This window comes from Mandrillus leucophaeus, unplaced genomic scaffold (assembly GCF_000951045.1).
Source record: "Mandrillus leucophaeus isolate KB7577 unplaced genomic scaffold, Mleu.le_1.0 Scaffold458, whole genome shotgun sequence".
In the NCBI taxonomy this organism is placed as follows: Eukaryota; Metazoa; Chordata; class Mammalia; order Primates; family Cercopithecidae; genus Mandrillus; species Mandrillus leucophaeus.
The window spans coordinates 608,834-616,417 of record NW_012104898.1 but is presented as its reverse complement, the minus strand read 5'-3'; the positions used below and the strand labels follow the sequence as shown (position 1 = coordinate 616,417).

General features: G+C 44.9%; 1 protein-coding gene and 1 pseudogene across 1 annotated transcript in view; both read left to right on the top strand.

Annotated features, from left to right (window-relative positions):
- The window catches only part of LOC105549828, a 5,880-nt pseudogene extending 3,172 nt beyond the window's left edge, over positions 1–2,708 (top strand).
- Positions 1–7,584, top strand: part of PXDNL (peroxidasin-like) — a 560,917-nt gene that overhangs the window by 94,105 nt on the left and 459,228 nt on the right. The window lies entirely within an intron of this gene.

Sequence of the window (7,584 nt, the reverse complement as noted above, 5' to 3'; positions counted from 1 at the left end):
CCTCTAGGATCCTTTCTCTACATACTCTCCCTTTGTGGCCTCTTCTACTTGCATGCCATCAGTTAACAACCTTGCAGAGATTCCCCAAATAGCCACTGTAGCCCCAAACTCTCTCCTGAGCTCTGGCCAGCAGTTTCCACCCATCCTCCCAACCTGCTGCTGTCTTAGATGGGTCACTGCTCTGTGAGTAGCACCCCACCCCCACCCCTAGTCCAGCGATAGCCAAGAGAGGCCCGTCCTGCTCAGTGCCTCCCTCTTCCCTTTTCTGCACCCTCCACCCCTATTCAATTCAATCCTCAAACGCCTCCATCTTATTTCCTCTTCTTCCCTGCCGCCTTGCGGTCATCTTGTTCAGGTGCAGACTGTCTCTCTCCTGAGTTATTCCAAGTGGCTCCCACCAGACTCTTTGCTACCAGTTTTATTGTTTCCAACGTAGTCCTCTCATTGACAACAAAAGTGAACTTTCTATAAAGACAAGCCTGATCACGCCCCCTCCCTGCCTAATGTTTTCAGTGGCTGCTGACTGCCCTTAGGAAACAGCCCCATCTGGCTCAGAGGACCTTTGTCGACCTGCTGGTGCTCCCCCAGCCCCTGGCCCACCTTCTGCAAGTCACTCACTACTGAACTGCTCCCTATGCACAGAAACCCTGAACTGCTCTCGCAGTGGAGCCCTCCAAGTTCTCTGTGACTGACGAACTGCACGCAATGTGTTTCTCTCCTTGATGGACTTCTCTCCATTTGGGCCACAGCAGAGCGTTTCCCAACATTCTGGACTAGGGTAGTTGGGTTGGCTCAGGACTTGCTTGAGACTGATATCGCCCTTGCAGGACTGCCTGTCTAGTGTCCCTTCTACCTGATAGGGCAAGAGTTCTGGGAAGCCAGTGTCTGAGTCTGGTTTCAGTTTTGTTTTTACCTTTTCTCATCTGTATCTGCAAGGCATAGACAAATTAGGAATAGTAAATTAGAGTCTGGATTTGAATCCAGGTCCATTTGACCCTCAATTTGTGTTTTCTTTACCATGTTCCTGTTTTCTCTAAGTTAACTTCACACTAATTGGAAAAGTGAAATCTTTTTTCTGAGTACTATCCAGAAGGGAGATTAATTGTCTTTTATAGATTTTTTTCCCTAGATATTCTGCTTGTAGACTTTGACTAATATAGCTCTATCTTGTGTCCTTTCCTTTCCTTTCCTTTCCTTTCCTTTCCTTTCCTTTCCTTTCCTTTCTTTTCTTTTCCTTTCCTTTCCTCTCCTCCTTTCCTCCTTTCCTTTTCTTCTTTTCTTTTCTTTTCATTGTGTGTGGGGCAGGTATATGCTATAGAAATGAATTCTTGAGGCCATTTTGCATTCCACGTGTGAGTGCCTAGTCTCAGCTGTTCTACCAGAGTTCCCTTGAGTGCCAACCCTAGTGATATGGACAGGAGACAGGGAAATACTGGATAGAAGAAAGCAGTTCCCTGGCAAAGTCCCCACCCCCAAGCTTGGAAACCTGTGACCCTAAATGAGAACAGGCATTCCTATTTTTGCTCCCCAAAATAGGAAAAAGAGTTGTCTTTTGGCCTGCCATGTCCCCTTCCTGTACTCATATAAACCCCAAACCCCGGGTTCCATGAGGGGACAAACAGAAGAGCAGAAGAATGGCAGAACGGTGCATCATAGAGAAGAGAAGGAGCGTCTGAATGCTCAGAGGAGTTTGGCTGGGGACACTGGGAGAGAAGATTGGCCACTGGGCAGCCAAACCCCAGGGGAAGATCATCTTCCCACTTCCTTCCCTTTCCAGCTCCCCATCCATCCCACTGGTAGCCACCTCACCACTCAATAAAAACCCCACTTTCATCTCTGAGTCTGTGTGTGACTTGATTCTTCCTGGACGCTGAACAAGGACCCAGGTACCAAGAGGGCACTGAGCTGGTTAACATGTAAGTCACCTGTGAACTGCAAAGCTAAAAGAGTGCACTGTAACATATGCCCACTTAGGCTTCAGGAGTTTCAGCCTACCACCCCTGGATGCTGCTGTGGGATCAGAGCCCAGGGGCTCTTACCCTGGCTCCTGCACCTGCCCGTCTGTGTGCTCCCCCTCCCATAGGGGTTGGAGTGCACATGGTGGCCAAATAGACAAGCCACATCCCTGTCGCATTTCCTGCAGGGTGGGTCAGGGAACTCCCCCATTTCACTAGTCCCTCTTGCTGCCCCTTTTCCTCTCCAACAAGTTGAAAGAAACAATCATGAACCAGGGAAAGCTCAGCAGACAGCAGACACCAGTGTGTATTGGTGAGAAAGCAACTGCTTGCAGAAGGAAGAAGGTGGTCCATAGAACAGCTGCAGCAGATTATAAAAAACTTTAGCTCTCCTTAAAGAAGTTAGGGGTAAACACTATCTCTGGTACTGAAGAGGTGAATATGTTTACAAACCGATGAACAGCAATCCATTTTAGCAACCCTAAAGGTCAGGTACCTCTGCGAACACTTTCACCATGACAGGCCATGCTGGGACAAAGCTGCTGAAAGAAATGCTACCAGCTGGTTTTTCATTGTAAACCAGCTTGGTGCAGACAGTCTGACTAGTTTAAGGAGACTGGCTGGAGTTCCGCCAAACTATCTGTAGATGGGAAAGCACCACTTGCTGCTGGAGAGGATGACGATGATGGTGAGAATGAAGTTCCCGACCTTGCGGAGAATTTTGATGAGGCTTCCAAGAATGAGGTGAAGTGAATTGAGTCAACTTCTAAAGAAAATAGAAGTTGCAGAAGTTACTGGGAGCTGCTGTTTTATATTATGAGTGCTTTTCAAAATTGTCTTCTTTATGGATCTCATAAAAACTAAATCGCTAACATTTTTAAACCCAAGTGCCTTAGATACTTCAGCTGTTTTTAGTTTTTGCTTATACACAATTCATTCTTTGCAGCTAATTAAGCTGAAAAAAACCTGGGAATAAAGTTTGAAACAAAGATTAATAGAGTTCTTTGTCTAAAAAAAAATGAAGTGAGTTCTTGAGTGTGAAGAGTGTTTTAGTTTTCGTGGTCTCTGCTCATTTTCAGTGCCAGCCTCACTTTCAGCCATCCTTGATTCTGGGGTGCTGGTGTGTCCTTTGAAGGTTGTCTGCGGGTTGAAGCTCAACCTGGGACTGAAGCTCTGAGTCTCAGGGTTCAGCAAGGTGGCTCTGAGGACTCGTTCTTTGGCTCTGCAGCCTCTGAGACAGTGCTTCAGCTCCCTCCCTGTCACTATCTAGAAGAGCCACGGATATCCGGGGACCGTGGTGGAACAGCTTTGGGAGGAAAATGAGATTTTCCTTCCACGCGAGCGAGTGTCTGTGTCAGCCTGCGGAGTTCCCTTTGTTGTGCCTGGAAGTACTGAACACTTGCTCTTATCTTGCCTTCACCAGCCTAGACAGGAGCCTGCACAGGGCCAGTAGGGAGCTGGCAGCAAGATGGAAAAGCGCGGTGACCACTAGCTGTGTGAATATGCTGTTTATTCTGCTGTAAAGGTGATGGTGTTGGTGTCCTAGATGCTTCACCAAAATATCCAGCTAGGAAGTGAGAAATATACCCAATTTTCAAGAGCTTATTAAATTAATGTCACTTGAATGTAGGGATTACTCAAGTGAGACTTCATCTATATGCTGCTCAGGAATATCAGGATAGCACATTTCTTTTTAAAATTTTGGTTAATAAAAATAAAAATACTATTCTCAAAAAAGAGCATACTTATTCACATGCGATTCATATAAATAACACCACAATTACGCCAATAAGTCTGATTTATAAATAGTATCTATTTACAAATAACAGCTGACAGTAAAGCAGGAAGTTGGGAAAATAAACATAAATGAAAACCCTTCCAAAAACATTTTCAAAGTGTAATAAAAAATTACTGAGTATTAAACACAGCTTTAAAAATGCAGTTCAGACATAAAGAATAAAATGCCATATAAGTTGTTTTTTAAGAACAATTTGCTTCTGTATAAAACTTCTCCCAAACTCAGGAAGTCTGATTTTTTTAACACAAATGACGAGTTCAGGATCCTGGTAAATTGAAAATATCTGGCCAGGCGCGGTGGCTCAGGCCTGTAATCCCAGTACTTTGGGAGGCCGAGGCTGGCGGCTCACGAGGTCAGGAGATCGAGACCATCCTGGCTAACACTGTGAAACCCCGTCTCTACTAAAAAAATAGAAAAAAATTAGCCGGGCGAGGTGGCAGGCGCCTGCAGTCCCAGCTACTCGGGAGGCTGAGGCAAGAGAATGGCGGGAACCTGGGAGGCGGAGCTTGCAGTGAGCCGAGATTGCGCCACTGCACTCCAGCCTGGGCGACAGAGCAAAACTCCGTCTCAAAAAAAAAAAAAAGGAAAATATCCAGCTTTTAAAGTATGAAATCAGCGAAGGAGCTCATGCAGATGATCAACATGAGCGTACCTAACACACCACAGCGGGGCCAAGAGGCAGTCCTCGGGGCATACGAGCTGTCACAGGGGAAACTGTGAAACAAGATTCTTCAAGCAGATGTGTCCATCTTTGAGTTTTATAGCACAGGGAATGAGATGTCACAGCATACTTTTCAAAAGAATTCTATGAAAACTATAACTGAAACAAATGTGACTAGAAAGCAATGAGAAGTGTGCCCCTTTAGGGCAATGTATGAAAATGCAGTTAGAGGCCGACTAAGAAGTTCGAGCCACGGTTGGTATTTCTTGGTTCACTTTGGAAGGCTACTATCTTTTTTGAGAAGAAAACCAAAAAGAAGAATGCTGGAAAGTGTGTACAGATAACTTCTACCTTTTTCACCCAACCTCCAGTGCAGCCCTTTGGTTTTACATTGGTGCTCCCCAATCCTTGTCACTCACTAAAGGGTGGAGAGCTTCCCTGCTGGGTCCAGGGCTAAAAATGGAAGTCCTGCACAATCTCCCAGCTCCTCCACCCCAGTCCCTGGCCCCCACATGGAAGGTGATCTCCCTCCTTCCAGACCCCTGAGACTGCCTGTGGCTGTGGCATTGGAGTCTTCTTGGGACAATCAATTCCAGGCCTTGCTTTCCTTCCTGGGTACTTGCCCGTGCTCCTGTTCCTTCCAGCCAGGCCTGTCTCCTCAGACAGCTGTGTCAAAAGCAAGACATTTAAGAGAAGTGGTGACCACTCTCTGCTTTCTCTTGATCAGAGAAGAATTTAGCACAAGTTGTAGTAATTAAAAAAAAAAATCTAGCTCATTTGCTCAAAGGACAACAATTTAAAAGAAAACATATTCAGCATGACTCACTTTGCTTTTAGGTGACAATAAGTTTTTGGAAACCCCCCTTATAATTAGCCAGTTAGCCAGTGAGTGGCAGCTGACTCTGGTGGTGGCTTGCCCAGCATCCATTCTTGTTCTTCTTGTTCCCTTTTGCCGACAGAATCCTGCAGGGTGACGCTGCCTGACCACAAATACTCATCTTCTCTCCCTCTCCTGCTGCTGCAGAGGCCAGAAGGGTCTGGCCGGTGAGGACTATCCTGGCCCCACTCATGGGCACTATTTCCTTTTCCCTGAGCCTCTCCTCTGATTCCAGCTGATTGTGGTCTCTGGTCACGCACAAACACTGATTATGCAGGGACAACCTTGCAGCTTGTGCTTCCAGCCCAGGTCATGGCTTTTATTTTCTGCTGTGTGGCTTCTCAGATCCTGCAACATGGATAGCCCACACTAGAGATGTGGGATGTTAGCACTCATGGAGCACCTGTGACTGATGGGATGGCAGAAACAGACAGATGTGTCCCCTTTTATCCGCCAGGTCTAAGTTCTGAGAAGCATTTGGAAGACTCTGCAGTTCTTTTGCAAGTCATCTATGGCGCTGGCCAATGTGTCCTTAGAATGGTTTTTCCTCCTTTCCAGGTTTCTTCATTCCTCACACCTGCTCCCTGTCACATTCCTGTGTAAACTCCCTGGAGCTACGTCTTTATCTCAAGTTCTGCTTTCAGAGAAACTATACTATTACAAGATATCTGCAAGAGCAGGAATCAAGGGCATCTTTTTAAAAGGGAGAGACAGTTAGAATTGGTAAGCCCCTTCTTTCTCATTCTCACTGGTAAAGACAAAAGTTATTTTGTCAAGATGAGTGTGAAGGCCACATACTAAGGGTGATAAAGCACAAAGTCCTTGTTGACACTGCTGAGCAACTGCAGCCACCTAGACAACCTCCTCTGGTCTTGTATGGTGCAAATAGCTCATCTGTTTGAGTCTGATTAGGGTTTTCTGTTATTTGCAGCCCAAATCATTCCTAAATGATAGAGTAGAAAAAAACAACAACAAAAGAGTACTTGGATTTACAAATCTTAAGGTAGCGATTAGAATCTTGCCTTTTGAAAAATCTTGCATCTCTTCCCCTTGCTTGCTGTGAGGGGCCCGAGGGAGCCTTCTCTGCTCTTCCTGACGATTATAGGAGCTAGGGGTGCAATCGTTTTCCACCTGCCTTTGGGGATGCCTGGTGTAGGTCCTGTGTGCTGCCAATGTTTTCTTCTCTGTTCTTTTACTTTCCTATATTATCATTTACTTTCTGAAATATGAATTAGATACACAAAAAGTAATCTGGAGAAAATCATGGCACACATTTGGAGCTCTTACACTATTATCCTTATGGATTCTAAAATGTCTTTTATATCTCACAGGGCCTTTTCCTCACTAAAGGTACATTTGGCTTTCATTGATTCAGCCTTGTTTCACAGCAAGAGTGCACAGTTTAAAAAACACATAGCATAAAGTAAAATTAGTTAACTACACCTCACTTCAACTAGCTTGATTGAAAGTTAATCTCATTCCATGGAATCAGCAAGAGGGAAAGGAGAATTTATGTGTTGTGCACTTGAGCATTTGAATACATGATTGTTTTAGGATTTTTGTCCTTTTGAAGGTGTAGCAAGGCTGCCAGAAATGCTATGGCCCCAAGGTACAGCTGTCAAGAAATATCTACCGAAAGGGTATTGCTTCATTAAACATAGATCTTTCCTTTGTTCATTAGGATCTTGCCAGATGGGAATTCAGTGTTTTGAAAGCAGGCACCCACATGGAATTTTGTTTCTGACATTGATGAATGACTGAATCTCTCCATGGAGTTTTGTTATGGGGTGTCAGTGAGTGTTAGTTGAGGGCGTGACTGTAACTTTTCATGATACAGAGATCTGTAGGTGTCAATCCAGTCTATGGTTGAGCAATCATAGTACAGCATCCGTATCTATAAATCAAAAGGGTAGAGGCAAACTCTTGAATTTAAATTTGCATATTGTAAGATTCTTCCAAGTGGACTGAATAGCTTTGTTTTAAACTTCTGTTGAACTTTCAAGTACTGTCATTTACTGTACCTGATAAGAAACACAGGCAGCTCAGATAAAACACTGGGTTGCAGATCAGAAGAACCAATATCCAAAGAAACGAAGTTAGCCCTGCCTCAGGTTACTGTACCTCCTGAGTCAGCTGACACCTGCTACCTCCACACCATTAACTTGACTAGACACCCTGCCCCCGTATTCATAAGGATCTTTGGAGGGTGAATAAACTATTTCTATTGTAGCATTTGCAGACCTCCTCATATGGCAGGTGATGTGCTACATGTTGATCTTCTGTTACCTTCTGC